This window comes from Hevea brasiliensis, chromosome 14 (assembly GCF_030052815.1).
Source record: "Hevea brasiliensis isolate MT/VB/25A 57/8 chromosome 14, ASM3005281v1, whole genome shotgun sequence".
In the NCBI taxonomy this organism is placed as follows: domain Eukaryota; kingdom Viridiplantae; phylum Streptophyta; class Magnoliopsida; order Malpighiales; family Euphorbiaceae; genus Hevea; species Hevea brasiliensis.
In genome coordinates this window covers 91,122,632-91,140,174 of record NC_079506.1, presented here as the reverse complement: position 1 = coordinate 91,140,174, position 17,543 = coordinate 91,122,632, and the positions used below count along the sequence as shown (strand labels likewise).

Below are 17,543 nucleotides of genomic sequence, written 5' to 3'. Positions count from 1 at the left end.
TTAAGACAATAAGGAACATTTTCTATGAAGGAAGTTTTGCCAAATTCTAACAGTAAAATAACCAATGGAACAGTGCAACTAGGGACACCAAAACTGAAAATTTGACAATTTTGCCTAAAGGACTTAAGTTTTGAGAAAATGACCAAAACCAACAAATTTAATGACCAAAATGTGGTATGTGGGTGAAGATGGAGTTCCCATACCTATTAAGCCTTAGAAAATCAACAATTTGACTTGAATAGTGTAGTGAATAGTAATCCGAAACATAAAAACTTCAAGAACGTCGAATTTAGCACGTTAGAGCTAGGTAAAAGTGAAGTTAAATTTATTTTTGGATTTATGCTAAGTTATGGTACTGAAACACTATGAAACTGTGCGTTTCAGCTGAAAAAGACTTGGAAACTCGGAGAGACTGAGTCAAGGCCTAGAGACGACTCATGTTAGGTCTGTGCACAATAATTCTTGTTTAAATATTTTATTCTAAAAAATTTGACTTATGTGATTAATTATGTACTGTGTTGCCATTTTATAATCGCAAATATGACTTTAGAAATTGATCAGATTTCTCATAAATTATTTAAATAAATTATTTTGAATTGATTTTGTCTTCACACTTAGCATGACAGTATCACATTATTCCTCCTCCATTTATGGGGTTGAGATCGTTTATTTTCCTCCCTCTCTGGCTTGCCAGTTGAGGTTGAGATCGGATAAGTACTCATTAGCTAGCTAGCCACCTCCCTCATTGATTTTGATTAATGGGGTTGTAGATTGCTTTGTCATGTTGTACAACACGGCATTGATCGGAAATTTTGTATCATGGCTTAAGTTGTGTATGATTTTGGCAACATTGTGTTTATTAAATTATTTGACTAAATTGTGTTATTATGAGCTTTGATAATTTGTGAAATGTGATTGAGAAATATTTAAATTGTGTTTCATCAATGAATGATTTATGTATTGTATTTTAAATTTTTATTGTGCACCACTGAGTATTTTTATACTCAGCGATAGCTTATTTTACTGTCGCAGATAAGAGTAAGGAAAAAGCAGCAGAGTGAACTGCTATTGAATTGAGACCACACTGATCTTTTGTACAGGTATTATTTTATACCCTTGTAGTTAATTTTGATGTAAATATTATAACGCTTTATGTATCAATGTAAAGTTGAGCAGTTGTAAAATAAATTGTAATAATATTATTTTTGGATTTCCTTCTGTAAATTAATATTTGTGCTTGTGAATTTCATACTTTATGCTTTGTGAATGAAGTTATTAAATATTTTGAGATGATAAATTTTGATTTGGATTGTGGAATTATTTTGAAGTGAATTGAATTGAATTGATTTGAGATTTATTGGAGGTTGGGAGTTGAAAAAATTATTGGAAGTGTTTTTTTTAGGTATTTGAAGAACTGTTTTCTCCAAATACAAACGGAACTCTGTTAAAATTTTTATAAAATTTGCAGCAAAATTAAAATGGACGAAAAATTTTACTAGTATTTAAACTTTGAATAAATAGTTTTTAATTCCTCCCAAAATGCTCACCACTTCCAGAATGTAAGAAAATTATTTTAAAATCCCTTATAGTGTACTTAATGAATTATCGGTAGGTGAAGTTCGATAGTTCATTAGATATTCTACGGGATCATGTCATGCCTTGCAGATGGGTGAGGTGTGACATACACTTAATAATTTTACAGGTCTAACATAACTTTTATAATACAGGCTCAAAATAAAAATAAGTACTTCTAACACATGCGGAGTCTAAAATTTAACTCAATTATACAAAATACATTAAATACTATTAATGGACCTACAAAGAAGAAGAACAGGTTAGCCACAACAAATAATCCTCCTGTAGCCTGGAAAAATATATGAACAGGAGTGAGCGTTCAACTCAGAGAGTAAAATACCAATTTTAATCATAATCTCTATAACTATCTAAAGCTAATGCACCATGTGGAGTGAAATACAACATCGTCATAATTTTCATATCATAACAGCAAAAAGGCAATTTGAAGCACTCACACACCCAACACTATCAAGCAATACATATATGGGAACTGATCCCCTATACAGCCCTCTTAATCTAACCTTTGCCAATGAGTGTCTCTCAAGCCATGTCTAAATCTAATGCACCCTGTGGAGTGAAATACAACATCGTCATAATTTTCATATCATAACAGCAAAAAGGCAATTTGAAGCACTCACACACCCAACACTATCAAGCAATACATATATGGGAGCTGATCCCCTATACAGCCCTCTTAATCTAACCTTTGCCAACGAGTGTCTCTCAAGCCGTGTCTACCCGTCTTGTCCATATCCAATATCATACCACACGCACGCCACGCACACACACTGCTCAAAATTACCACAAACAACATCCATAACACTTCAACAATTATGAATGCAATATAAAATGTGCCTAGTATTTAACTACATAGATACATATTTATAAGTGATGCATGGGCATGCTTAAACATATAATAATATCGAAATTATAATTAAAATTAACATTTTACTCACAAACTTGAACTGAGGTCACTACGGCGGCTGGGCGGAGGAGAAAGGCTGTCCCGGCTCACCTGACAATTTCATTGCAATTATTTAATATATTTGACTCAATACAAGTTTAGAAAAGACCAAAGACACCCTAGGTTGTGCTGAAAATCTGGCAGAGTCTCCCCTATACCTATGACCTACCCAACTTGCAAAATGGTTCAAATAACACTTCTAAACTCAACTCATATCTCATCATCATTATATGGCCCCTCCTGGGCCCTCCAAACCAAGCAATAATCACAACATCAGACAAACTCAATTATAAGACTTCACCCAGTATAAGGCAAAAATTGAGTAATGTATAGTTCGAGTTTACCTATGCAAAATCTGACAATTAGAACTCGTCTAGAACATTTGAAAACAATGGGGTAGCCTATAATCTTGACCCAGTTCTGAAATGGTTCCAGCAGCTTATCTGCTTGACCCGAAATTGCAAATCCGGGCAACGATCGAATTTCCACGAAATGAAAGTACATACGCGAAGTCCACAACATCAGGGTTAGAATAAAAATATATATATATAAAATAATTATTTGAAAATTAGGGATGTTACATTCTTTCCCCCTTATAGAAAATTCATCATTGAATTTTACACAAGGCAGAACAATCACACATAGTTGCATATCAAACTTATGAGTACTTGCTGCGCATATCCTGCTCTAACTTCCAAGTGCATTCCTCTATAGATTAACTCCTCCGCAGGACTAACCATAGGGATTTGCCTTGACCAAAGTTGTCTCATTTGATAGTCTACTATGGATACTAGTTGCTCCTCAAAGATCAAATTCTTATTTAACTCCATTGTGTCTGGCCGCAGCACATGAGAAGGATCGAGAACATACTTTCCAAGCATGAAAATGTGGAATACTGGGTAAACATGAGAAAGGTTTGGTGGCAACTCTAACTGATAGGCAACTGCTCCCTCTCTGTCCATGATCTTAAAAGGTTCCTATATAATGGAGTGCCAATTTGCCTTTTCTTTCCAAATCTCATAACCCTTTTCATAGGAGAAACCTTCAAGAACACGGTCACCCATTGCAAATTTTACATCTTTCCGCCTTGGATCTTCATGGATGGTTAAAAATTTTTATGTCTATCTGCCCCTGTCGTAGTATGCCAGCTACCATCCTCTTTCTAAGTCTAAACCATCACATCTGACTACTCGTTTACCCTTCTTTTTTTTTTTTCGTCATCTCTAGTACTCATTATAACTCCACTACTCTTGACTTGATATCTGATAACTTTAATCAACTTTGGCGCTTACCTCACTTTTATTACGCCCTAACGTGTCTCTTGGTGACTTCAGTCCTCATTCCTTTGTTTCAATAATCTTTATTCCCCAAAAACATGACTTATGTTCCTTACCCTATAGTATCCTATGAAATGCTTTCCTGTAGCACCTATCATATACATCTCGTTTGAAATCTTTACTTGTCCTATGACCTCAATGGTCAATACCTATAAATCTTCTCACTCCCATGATACTTCAAATTTTCAATTCCTTTTGTGTCATTACTAAGGTCCTTAGACTAGCTCTTGTCCATCTTATGTAACTAGTTATGTAGAGCTCCATCCAAGTGTCAAGCATACCCTACACCACTTATCAATATTGGAAAGTGAACTGGGTCTCTTCTCTTATAGGACAAATATATTTATATTCCCTGACAACCCAGTTAATACAACTTTATCATTTCCCACTCCTTCTCTGGAATGGAAATATTTAGACTTCTTCCTAAAGCTTCTTAGTATGTGGCCTACTTCTGACACATTGGCACTCAGATCTTGGCTCTACTACTCCTTTAATATATCATCTCATAATAACTTGTTTCAAACATCTCTTAGTGTGTTCCTAGCATACCTATTCCTTTTTATCCTCATCATTATAACTAGCTCTATCGAGTTTTCTTCCTGTCCTTTGGATCTTATCCACTTTCCTTTCCTATTTCTGCTATCGATGATATCTTTTCAACATGCTGTACTTATTCCTTAATCTTAGTCCTATCTCACTCTTACACCTTTTCCTTCAAGGATGTCCATCCCATCATTAACTTTAATTTTCTTTCTTTTTTTTTTAATTTATTTCTTAGTCTTATCTTGATTACTAGTTCTATTACTTTGAGAATTCTAACTTTACGATTGACTCCTACCGGTACATTCTTCACATTACGTAACACTTGTAATTAACCATAGAAAATTCTTTTTGTATCCCCTTTCCCAACTTACCTATCAGAATATTATCATTTCCTACCAGCCTTAGTAGGAAATTGCTCATCCTGGATGGATAGGAGCCCCAGAAATTATAAGTTCCATCTGAACTAACATGGCTGTGGGAAATATGTGCCATGTCTTAATTCTGAATAAGATACTTCACGTGTTCATTCTTCTTAATATAATCACATATACTGCCCATAGCTTTTCAAACTTCAGCCTCAACTTTTCCCATTAGCAACAATTTCATTTGCTGTAACTCATTAGCAAATAGCACTTCCTCCAGTTTATAGTTCAAAAGGGTTGCAAACCCTAGTAACTAGCTCGATTTAACTCCTGTCACCTCTCTGATCATTCTTTCATACTTAACATTAGGTACACCATTATCATCATTTTCGCCTCAAAAGATTGGATATGTACTAACAGCCATCAAATTTTCAATTAATTGGGTCACTTTGACACGACCTCTCTTCTTAACATAATCTCCTAGAATCGAAACATGAGCCAATTTGAAAAGAAGGAGAAATGTTCTCCCACCATTTATGGTATACCATTGTTTGATAAACAATATTTAGCTCATACCCCTTAGTCTCCCTTTTTAGTTTCATTATTTCTTTGTAATTATTGTGCGTTATTACAAGATATCAGTTGTATCTACCATTTGTTATACTATTGTCCTGCCTGACATATCATCTTAGAATTTACTATTTCCTTTTTACTCTCCATTTATCTTCTATACTTATAATTATTTGTCCAATGCTCTTTATACTTAGTTATATTCTAGAAGATAAAAGCACTCACAGATTCTTTCAGATCTACTCCAATCTTACCAACAATCAATCCTCTAATCCATGTACTTCTCAATATCTTATAATTACACCTATACCTATCTTGTCCTATTCTGACCGTTATTAGCGTTTTGCTACATATTATCATACTATTATTTATTTATTTATTATTACTCTTTTTTTTTGTATAATTATTCTATCGATCACACTGAAAATAAATGTCTAACTCCAATTTTTGACTATAGGTCTCACCACTCTAAATTTTAATATCAAGCCTCTGTGACATTATCCCTCATCTTGCATATTTATATCCCTTATGTTGACTTTTATCCAACTTACTCCTATTGATCTTGCTTCTTTATCTGACAATACAATTCAAGTTACCACAGCACGCTCAACAGTTACTACCTACTTTGGTCGCACACCTCACCTAATTTCCATTATACTGTCAACAACTAAAAGGATTCTTATATCATTGCCCCATTATCCTACCTTAAGGGTAGAAATAGATAAGGTCTAATCCAGATCCTGTAACTCTAAGCTCTAGGCTCAAGCTCCTAACACTACATCAATTATGACCTGCTCTAAGTCCTGTACTTCTGGGTTCCATAACTTAACAATGTTCTTCCTAATGCCATCCTTTTCTACGCTCTCTATCTTTTTTTTTTTTTTTTTTTTTTTTTATCTCGTTTACCCTTCCTAGAACCACATTCACCTCCTCATTATTTTGACTCTATTCTTTCTGATCTTATCCTAATATATTTTTCCTGTAACACCCTCACTGTAACAATTTCGTACATTCTACTGTTTTAGTGATCGGTGTCGGTCCAGACAGCTAGAACGTCTAAAAAAATATTTAGACTAGAGTGAGGAGTCATAAATAACTCAAATAATAGTAAGAAAAATCTAAGAAAAATTTTAGAAATAAAATACAACTAAGTTAAATAAGCCGGTGCCCTAGCGATGGGTAACCCAATGGGAAGTTGCGGTCTTCGCAGCTAGAAGCTCTAAACCTAGGGAAAAATTTATGAAATAATTTTTGGGACTCCAAAGAAGAGTCATTGAGGTTTCCATGGCATTAGAATGCCAATAAAATGCTTAGAAAAATTTTTCGATCAGTACAGACGATTTTGGCTTAATAAGCCAAACGGAAGGCATTTTGGTCATTTCGTCTTCAGAGATGATTTTTGGCCAACTTTTCTAGTTAAGTAAATAATTATTATGATCTAAAATATGAATAAATATTGCTAAAAATTTAATTGAAAATGAGTAGAAAATAAAAGAAAAGAAATATGAAGAAAATTGAAATTATGACATCATGATATTGTCATTTAAAGTCTACCCACCAATCACCATTCAACAAATATATTTAAAACACATAAAAGAGGATAAAAAACCACTCAAAAATATGCTTCTTCATTTCTTTCCTTCCATGGCCGGAATTTGTTTTTCTCTCCTCCATTTTCTTCATTTTTCAAGCTAAATTCCCTTGATAAATGTCCATAAAAACCCTAATCCCCAAAACAAAAACTTAATTCTAGACCTTGCCTAAGAGATTTGAAGCAAAAAGGAGAGGAGAAAGTGGAGTTGGCAAGCTTGAGAATTTCTTCAATGGAGGTTAGTGCATATTAACCTTTAAATCTTGTTTATTCCTTGAAAGTTAGCTTAAATATGAGCAAATGATTAAGAGATTGAAAGAAATCATATATAAAAGTTAGAGGTAAAATTTGGGCAGCAACCATAAGAGGAGGAATTGATGTGTTTTGTTGAATTAAAACTTGAATACAAGCTTAGATAAGGATATATATATGATTGATAACCTTGGTTGGTATGAATTTACATGAGAGTTAATTTTGGAAATTGGAGTTAGGGTTTGGGGCACAAATTTGAGAATTGCTCATGTATTGGTGAAAAGAAGTTTTAATAGTCAATTGGTGATCATTTGGCTATATTTGATTAGGAAGTGAAGTGATTTGTGCCATGGGAATTGAAGTTAGGTATGCTGCCTAGTGTGACCTACAGGACTGGGTGTGAGTCCAGCAGATTTGGGCAGCTGTAACTAGAGTTGTGTAGGTTCAATTGGTACATGGCAATTGGATATGAAATTAGATACATAATGGCACAACTTTGATAAAGAAACCTTGCCCAAAAAATAAACTTAGGATGACCTAAAAATTAGTCAAATCTAGGTAACCAATTCTGGACCTGGTAAGAGTGACCAAATGAACAGTGTTTGTTTATTTGGCCATAACTTAGAGTAGAAATATCCAATTGACCTGAATTTTATATCAATAGAAATCTTAGAAAATTTAGAACAACTTTCATGAAGAACACAAACTCAAATTATGAACCTAACTAATTCAAATTGCTAGTCCAAATTAGAACACCAAATTTGGCAGAACCAAATTGCCCAGAAATTTTGGGTACAGGTTAATCCGGCCAGTTATGGTAAAATGACCATAACTTGAGCTACAAAACTCCAAATGGAGTGATTCAAAAAGAGAATTAAAGAAGACACATAAAGGAACAACTTTCATGAAGAAAGTTTTATCAAAATTCTACTGTAACAATGACTAATGGAATAGTAAACTTAAGGTATGAAATCTGAAAATTTTAAATAACAAAAAATAAGCTTTGAAATGGAATTGGCAACCAATGCCAACAACTTTAGAATGCAAAATGTGGTATGTTGGTGATATTAGAACCAATATATCTATTGTCTACGAAAAAGTCAACATTTTAGTTGACTAATAGAATGAATAGTAACCTCTAAATTATCTGAAGTAGAAAAACAAATTATAAGAACCATTGTAGTTATTAATATAGGATGTGGTAGGTAAATTGTGAATGGTCAAGTGAATAGTAACTTCTAGGACATAAGTAAAAGATTAGTTGAAACTTGTTGATAAATAGAGCTTTGGGATTTTAGTCTATCATAGTTGTTAAAGAGCTAGAATTTTCTCTAGAAATGTGATATTATGAGCTAGAAGCTCTATATTGAATTAAAAGTGTGTTAATTATTAAATTATTTTAATTAAACAATTAGTTTAGAATCATAGTTGAGAGGATACGACTTTAAAATATATTTGTGAAGGATATTAAAAGGAAACAAAATTTGAAAGTGGAATCTTGGCAAGTATAAATATGATAGTAAAAAAAAAAATGTGAATATGTAATAGACTGTACTAGAAAGTAAATACGAGTGGGAAAAATTAAAGTAGTCTGGTGATAATATATTTTAAAATTATAGTTATATAAGTTATGTGATCAAGATATACTTGGTAGCAATGATTTTTTTTTTTTGTAATTATGAGGAATTGGCTTAACATGGTCATGATGTTATTATGATTGTAAGTGACAATTATGGTAGTTGTTGATTCTAGTAAATTCAAAATGATAAGGAGTATGAAATCTATCAGTAACTGAAAATTTTTATTTAAATATTATATTATAGAACATATAATATATATATATATATATATATATATATATATATATATATATTTTGTTTGATAGAATATTACAGGAGAACTATGGGTCTTATGAATATATCAAATATGATATGTAAAAATAAGAATGTTAGCAATAAGAAGAAGTTGTAATGTGTGATCATTAGGATAACATAACGAAAGTATAAATTATGTGAATATTAGACTTGGAGATTTATATTTCTATTATGAAAAAGATTAAAATGCTAGAAATTATAATTAGAACCTATAATGAAATAATAAAACTTATAAACACTTAATGGTACTATATGCCATGTATTGCCTAGACACGTGTGTCAGATTGGATAGATTGGCATGCCAATAGGGTATTGTTTTAGCAGTACTGCGAAAGACTTTATACCTATATTTATGGCTTTATGCCCGCATTCACGGTTTTATGCCCGCACTCTTGGCTTTTATGCCTGATTATGTGTTATCATGGCTTTTTAGCCATTCTGATTGCATACGTGGTTGATGTTCCGCGTCCCATGGTATGACGGCCCGAGGTACCGCGATGTCCAGTGCCAACGACCCGTTATCCAGTTTAGTCAGCCTATCATTGGTTACTTGGGCAGTGAAATTTATTGAAATAAGTTAAGAATATTAGCAACTAAAAATATTAATAATTAAATAAAATGAGTAAGAATATTTAATTATTATGAAAGAATTGAGCGCTTTTGAAGAGGTATAAATTAGAACAAAGGATAGTTAATACTAGAAGTATTGTAAGAAATTAGATTAAATTCCAGAGTATCCAAATTTTGATCCATTTCTTTTTTTTATTGTATATTATTTTCTTGTTATATTATTGCATCACTAAGCAGCAATGTTTAGCGGGATGGATTTGTTTCCTAGGGTAGGTATTGAAGGTCAAGCCTAGAAAAAAAATATTAAACAGAGATTTTAGAGTTCTGATCTGCAGAAATGTCAGAAGTGCTCAAGGTTGTCACCTCCTCAGCAATGCATGTAGATAGGGTCCATATAAGTTATTTTATGTATTTTGTATATTATGTAAATTATGAACTTATGTAATTAGTTTATAAATCATGTAAATTTATGTAATTTGAAAATTTTTACATATGAATTGATTATAAATGGAAATGTATGGAAATGATTATGAAATTGAAATATATGGATAAGATTTGAAATATGAGATAATTATGAGAATGATTGATGAGATAATTATGATTAGCATGGATAAGATTTTATTATGAAAATATTGTTGAATTTCAAACAGGTAAATAGTGAAACACGTCAAACGTTAATAAAATAGGGGAAACTCCGTTAGTTTCTCGGTCAAAAAATAATTGATATTAAATTAAATGAATTCAAAATGATTAAAGGAATAAAGTAAGATAAGATAGGGTGCTCCGGCACCGAGTGTGACATGTCTTGCTCGGCTACTCTATAGAAGGGTGAGGGGTATTACATTTCCAGTTTATTCTTTAGCCAACTCTTTTTATCTTACCCAAATCTGAACTTTCACTCTTCCATCCTTTAGCTCTATTTTCTTTTTGAACCTGATTGTCATATCAGAAACTTATACCTTTCTACTATCCCTACCACGTCATCTATACCTTATTGTTAATCAGAATTGATCCTCTAACTACCCTAGCTAGACTTCTACTGGCATTCAGGCTATCTCTCCTACTGCATTTGAACCGCACTCCATCTATATATATATATATATATATATATATATATATATATATATACATATTCTATGATTTATCGATGCTAACTTTTGTCCTTTTTCTTTTACTTTATTTGGAGTATACTTTAGTCTTAAGCATTTAGAAGCTAAGGATGAACTTAGGGAATAGCAGTCATACTTCTCCTGCGTGATCTCTATTCTTACCCTTTTGGACTACATACTACCCCCTACTACCTTAGGGAGGGAATCTGTAGCAACTCTAATTTTTCATATCCATTTAATTAGTTGAAACTTAAAATACTAGGTATCCAAACCCGTCATTCAATTTAAAGGCTTACATACATCTTGATCTTACATCTTATAATTCCTACATGGAACTTGTACCCTCTCCAGAACGCCTGAGCTAACAACTCTCTATCTCACGCTACAATCCCATCTGGGACACTACTCCATAAGTCATTATTATCAGTAATAACCTTCGATCCCTTTTGAAAAGATATGACTATACCCTAACTTACTGCAACAAAGGTACTACATTTACCACCTTGCCAAAACTATGTCAAATTAATGACTCTTTTATCATATCATAGCTCTGTAAATCATTAATTCATAGTTCCGACCTTCCCTAGGTAGTAGGGTTGTACTTTACACCTTGTTGATACACACAAGGTATACTATTCTCTCAAAGCTCTAAGCAAAACGTCTGTTGTACTGAAAAAACTATCCAAAATTCCATACCAAAGACCAGATGGTCTCACTCTATAAATGTCACATTTACTTTGCAACTAATGTGCAACCTCTAGTCGGATGGCAACTCTTGATGTAACTCGAGCTCATACTAGGGTAACCGAGTTACTGACTCTAGTTACCACCCAACTATGACCTTTCGATATTCTAGCTCTAGATCCCTAATTAGGAGTTCCCAACTCCTCTACAGATATAGAACTCTGTTCTGGTATAATTGTACCAAAACAGAGGCCATCCGCAAACACCCTCATTATGGAGCACCGCAGGGATGCACGCAACTCTACACAATAATCTCATGTCGGTACTGTAATCTGCAGCTTACAGAGTAGACATCGAGAACATTGTATAGTTACTACAATACGTCCTGACAGACTAGGTCTCCTAATCTTATATCTCTCTTGAATTTACTATTATCATAAACTTACTCTGACTGGTTCATCCACTGACGACTACCAGCAGTGGGATCCTCACCCTTATCTAGTGCAATTATACTATCAAAACTCACCTTTATGTACTCGTGCCTAGCACCAAATAGGCACAACACTTAGACCCATACTGATAGAAATATAGTATTTCTTGGAAAACGTATTTCCATGGCAGACCTCAACATGTTTGCTAACTTTATTTCACACTTTTATGTACTTCACAAAAATGAGGTGCTAAACTGAAGCACTCTTATATTAACTGAGTAATAACATAGAATCTAGAAACGAAGAATTATAGAAAAAAGACGAAACAGAATCCTATACTCTGCATGTGACAACTCTAGGTGCACACTTTCCCATGAATCTAAAGCCTAAGCTCTGATATCACTTTTTTCATGACCCAACCTATGGGCTGGACCAACACTAGGACCTGAGCCAGCCTAAAGCCCCCAAGGCCCGTAGTAAGCCTAACTATTCCTTAACCCAACTCTAAGGCCCATTTGGGCTCAATTTCAAGAATTCAACCGGACAGAGTCCGATTATAAAATGGACCATTCAACGGGGAGTTTTTGACTCGCCCGACCTGTAAACACAATATATAATAAATTGGGGAGCTCAACTCACCCTCCACATAATCAAAATGTCATAACTCAAATAGGAGCTCAACTCCCTCATCCAATCCCATCATGTATACAGTTAATAATTTTACAGGTCCAACATAACTTTTATAATATATGCCTAAAATAAAAATAAGTGCTTCTAACACATGCGGAGTCTAAAATTTAACTCAATTGTATAAAAAAACATTAAATACTATTAATGGACTTGCGAAGAAGAAGAACATGTTAGCCACGACAAATAATCCTCCTGTAGCTTGGAAAAATAGATGAATAAGAGTGAGCATTCAACTCAGAAAGTAAAATACCAATTTTAATCATAATTTCTATAATTATCTAAGGCTAATGCACCCTGTGGAGTGAAATGAAACATTGTCATAATTTTCATATCATAACAGCAAAAAGGAAATTTGGAGCACTCACACATCCAACATTGTCAAGCAATACATATATGGGAGCTGATCCCCTATACAGCCTTCTTAATCCAACCTCTGCCAGCGAGTGTCTCTCAAGCCAGACTTTCTCTTAATAAACCAAATGCGGGGTCCCAGCGAGTGTCTCTCAAGCCATGTCTACCCCGAAGGACCAGGTCCCAGCGAGTGTCTCTCAAGCCGTGTCTACCCACTCTGTCCATATCCAATACCATACCACACACACGCCACGCACACACTCTACTCCAAATTACCACAAACAACATCCATGGCACTTCAACAATTATGAATGCAATATAAAACGTGCCTAGTAGTTAACTACATAGATACATATTTATAAGTGATGCATGGGCATGCTTGAACATATAATAATATCGAAATTACAATTAAAATTAAAATTTTACTCACAAACTTGAACCGAGGTCACTGTAACGGCTGGGCGGAGGAGGAAAGCTGTCCCGGCTCACTTGACAATTTCATTGTAATTATTTAATATATTTGACTCAATACAAGTTTAGAAAAAACTAAAAACACCTTAGTTTGTGCTAAAAATCTGGCAGAGTCTCCCTTATACCTATGACCTACCCAACCTGCAAAATGGTTCAAATAACACTTCTAAACTCAACCCATATCTCATCATCATTATATGGCCCCTCTTGGGCCCTCCAAATCAAGCAATAATTAAAACATCAGACAACTCAATTATAAGACTTCAAAACTAATATTTTTCAAAAACTATCCAAACTAACTTTAAAAATTCTATAAACCTGTCCCGCAGTCTTTAGCAATATTACAAGGCTATTGTAATAGGAATCATAATTTTCTTATCATCCACGAATATTTTATAAATTTTAATCTAACCCAGTACAAAGGCAAAAATTGAGTAATATAGCCTATAATCTTGACCCAGTTCTGAAATGGTTCTAGCAGCTTATCTGCTCGGCCCGAAATTGCAGATACGAGTGACGATTGAATTTCTACAAAATGAAAGTACATACGCGAAGCCCACAATACCAAAGTTAGAATAATATATATATATATATATATATATATATATATATATATATATATATATATATATATATATATATATATATATATATATATAATAATTATTATTATTATTTAAAAATTAGGAATGTTACAATAAGTAATGGTGAGTAAAGTAATTAACATGAAAAAAAAAAAAGCAAATTAACATAATTGGAAAAGGACTATATAACATAATTGAATAAGAAAATTTGACTAAATTAATTTTTAAATTAAAAATTTTTTAAAAATTAATTTTAATAAAAATTAAAATCAAATCAAAATCAATAGTGACTCAAAATCCTTCAAGACTGGTTTGATTAAGCTTTAGTGTATCCTAATTAACTGAAATCAACTGAAACTCAAATTCTATTCAATTGCTAACGACTATGCTGAGAAAGAAGGCCTGGATTAAATGGTGGATTTCCAAATCATGCATGGCTTAGCAAAGCATTCTTACCTACTTCAGTGATATTCGTAGGAATATATATATTTATTTTATTTGGCTGTCAAAATCCAAGCATCAATTGGTCCCCATTATTGACTAGTGGATTAAGGTTGTGTTAGTGGGTAAGGACTTGATTTTCCTTTTTAATAATTATCATTTCATTTGCATTTCTTATTGGATATATCTATCCTTTCAAAATTTACATATATTTTTAATCAAACTAATTTAATTTAATTAGTAAGACAAAAATTTATCTAACTTGATGTAACGATTAAAGGCATATTACTCACTCAATAAATATTAAATTTAATTCTCATTTTCTCTGTCCCCTATAAAAGAAAAAAGAGAAAAACTTAAAATGACTAAAACTTTAATAAATTGTATTGCTCTTATTAATGTAAAATATTGAATTTATATATTTGACAAATCCCTTGCTTGTTTTTAAGAGACCCATTGTGGGGTAAAATGCTCCCAACTGAATTTTTTTTTTTCATTCATAAAAATTAAATAATCGACTTTATTTAAAAAATATAGAATTTTTTAATACTTGTACCAACCTCATTGGTTTCTTTCTGCTTACTTTAATAAATATAAAAAAAATACTATTTAAGATTAATTAAAAAATTTAATTTCAAGAATATATACATATTGAGATTATAAACCTAGCTAATTAAGAAAATGCTTTCCCATCACGTAGGATTTTAAAATTGCACTATAGATTAAATGGATGAGAATTTTACAGATAAATATAATTTATTTACATTCACTTATTAATCTGCTGCATTGTTAATTTTTTTTTTCTCCTACTTAACCATAATTACATGCAAATTTGCCAATTAATAATATGTTGATGTTTTTACGGATTAATTTGCATGCTCCATACGTAAGGATGATGCAAATAAATTGCAAGATGGTGAAAAATGGTAGTGCACTAGATGACACGTGCATGGTTTGGTGGAGAAAAGAAAGAGTTGCTCATCACGGTTAGAGATACACACCATGAAAAAGCAGAAATGTTCTAATGGGTTTGGTTTGCTCTGCATGGCCGAAAGTTCATGATAAATACAAGCTATAAAATATAATTGCTTTCCATGAAGAAGAAAAGAAAAGCAAAAAGCATCAAGATCGATATTGACATTTTCTAAAGACAAAATGAATACATGTTGACCCCAGTTCATATACTTTTTTTTTTTAAGATTTCATTTCTTATAATCTGGTTCTATCTAGTAGCAAGAATGGCAGATTTTTTAATTAATAAAAATCTTATCAATGGGAAAAAGTAGATGCTTAGGCAACTATGGAATTGAAGATAAACATCAATTCTTGCATTATTATTACCTATAAAATGGACCCATTTTGTGTGAAATAATTCTCTTATAGGAAATCTGGAAAGTTGGTAGAATAAGAAATTCTAAGCTTTCATGCCAAGAAAGCTGAAATCCCATGTGCCATGAGAGTTATCAACTGTGAGAGTATTGTAGTTCCAAGAAATTTCAGATATCTAAATGCATGACCAGAGTCCCATTCATAACATCTCATCAGTTACAATACCATAGCCCTCAAATTCAAGGTGATTTGTATGGAGTACTAACTTCAAGGTAATTTATGTAAGGCAGCACCATGCACATGATTTTGTCATAGATGCAAGGAAATAAGTCTGCATAGACATACCAATCTCAACGTTGAATATGATTTGACTTCTCAGCTTTAAAAAGTGAGATCTATTTGTTCAGTGACTCGCCACGCAAAGGAATTTAATTTGATTTATTTGCATGCAGGCTATATCTTGACCAGAGATTTCTGCCATGTACTGAAAGTGTCTTTTTATTGAGCTAAAGTCGGTAATTGCAATATGATGATGCGAATAACATCTTCAAGTTCAAGATGTTTCCTGATTACAATAGATACTGCACTGAGGTCAAAGAAAAAGTCACCAAAATTTATAATTCTTTCTTCATAAATGCTACGCACTGCTCATTTATATGACCCTACATGAATGAAATCATATACAACTACTTTACCTTTCTAAAAATCATGCCACCGCATGATAGTGCCTTATAAATAATTCAAATTTATGTAACCTTCACCTCCTTCAAGACAAGGTTCCCCTAGCTAAAGCTAGTTAACTAGCATCAAGAATTATACCAGTTCAAAAAATGGCCAAGGCTAGTGATCTTCTTCTGATACTAGTGCTTCTTTTGTCTCTGATGTTTCAATGTAAAGTGGCTACCAGGATTGGCATGGATTGTGCTCTTGCTTGTCAGGTTGAAAGAAGAGGAACAGAAAAGCATGTAGACATGGAAGATGATTCAGGAGATGAAGCTGGACAAGGAGATTATGACTACTATAGAAGGTATGGTGATGTTCCAAGCCCTGGTGTTGGCCACTGAAGTCAGAGTTGAGCTCTTGATTTTCCCCTTGCAGCTGCTACTTTTTTTCTTCTCTCCTATACATATGTTTTTATGTTACTGTGTTAATTCTCTTCTTCATTATGTTCTGCATACATCTATTTTTTTCCCTTTATTTTTCCGGTGTTAATAAATAAGTATTTTAGTAAGGATTTTGGCCACTCAATGGCATATTTAGTGGAGATATGACCACTATTGAAAGGTTTCTCATGATATGGTTTTGGGGTTTTTGATTAAGTACCCACCATCTAAAGGAAACAATTTATTGGAAACTGTCTCCTCTGAAGCTTATTTTTTGACAAAAAAAGGAAGAATTTGAGCCACGCCCTCTTCTACAATTGGATGGCCAAAAAAAGTTCTCTTTGTGAAGTCCCACTGTAATTATCACAAGTGAAATGATTTTTTACGCTTAATTCTAAAGCCAGCACTAACCAATCTCGGCCTTTTTTAACTTAAAAATTGGTGTTTTTGAATTACAAGCAAGCATATCAACATATTGCTTGTTTATGAAGGAGATGTGAGTAATATTTCTTGAATGTATTTAGTCCAGAAATTAGCAAGTTTTTTATCAAATGGGTGGAATAGAAAAAAAAAAACAAAAAAAGGGTAAATTTGAATATAATTATCAAAATGGGATAAATTATGCTGAGGTGAAAGATATTAGAATAAAATATTAATTATAATAGCGTTTTGAGAGTCCGGACGCTATTTATAACAGCGTTCAAGTTTTAAA

The 17,543-nt window shown here is 32.9% G+C and overlaps 1 long non-coding RNA gene across 1 annotated transcript; it reads left to right on the top strand.

The window, feature by feature from the left end:
- The first annotated feature begins 15,787 nt into the window (after window positions 1–15,787).
- On the top strand, window positions 15,788–16,959 carry LOC131173293 (uncharacterized). Its single transcript, XR_009143545.1, has 2 exons — window positions 15,788–16,000; window positions 16,181–16,959. It is a non-coding gene; the product is annotated as an uncharacterized LOC131173293 (long non-coding RNA).
- The last annotated feature ends 584 nt before the right edge of the window (window positions 16,960–17,543 follow it).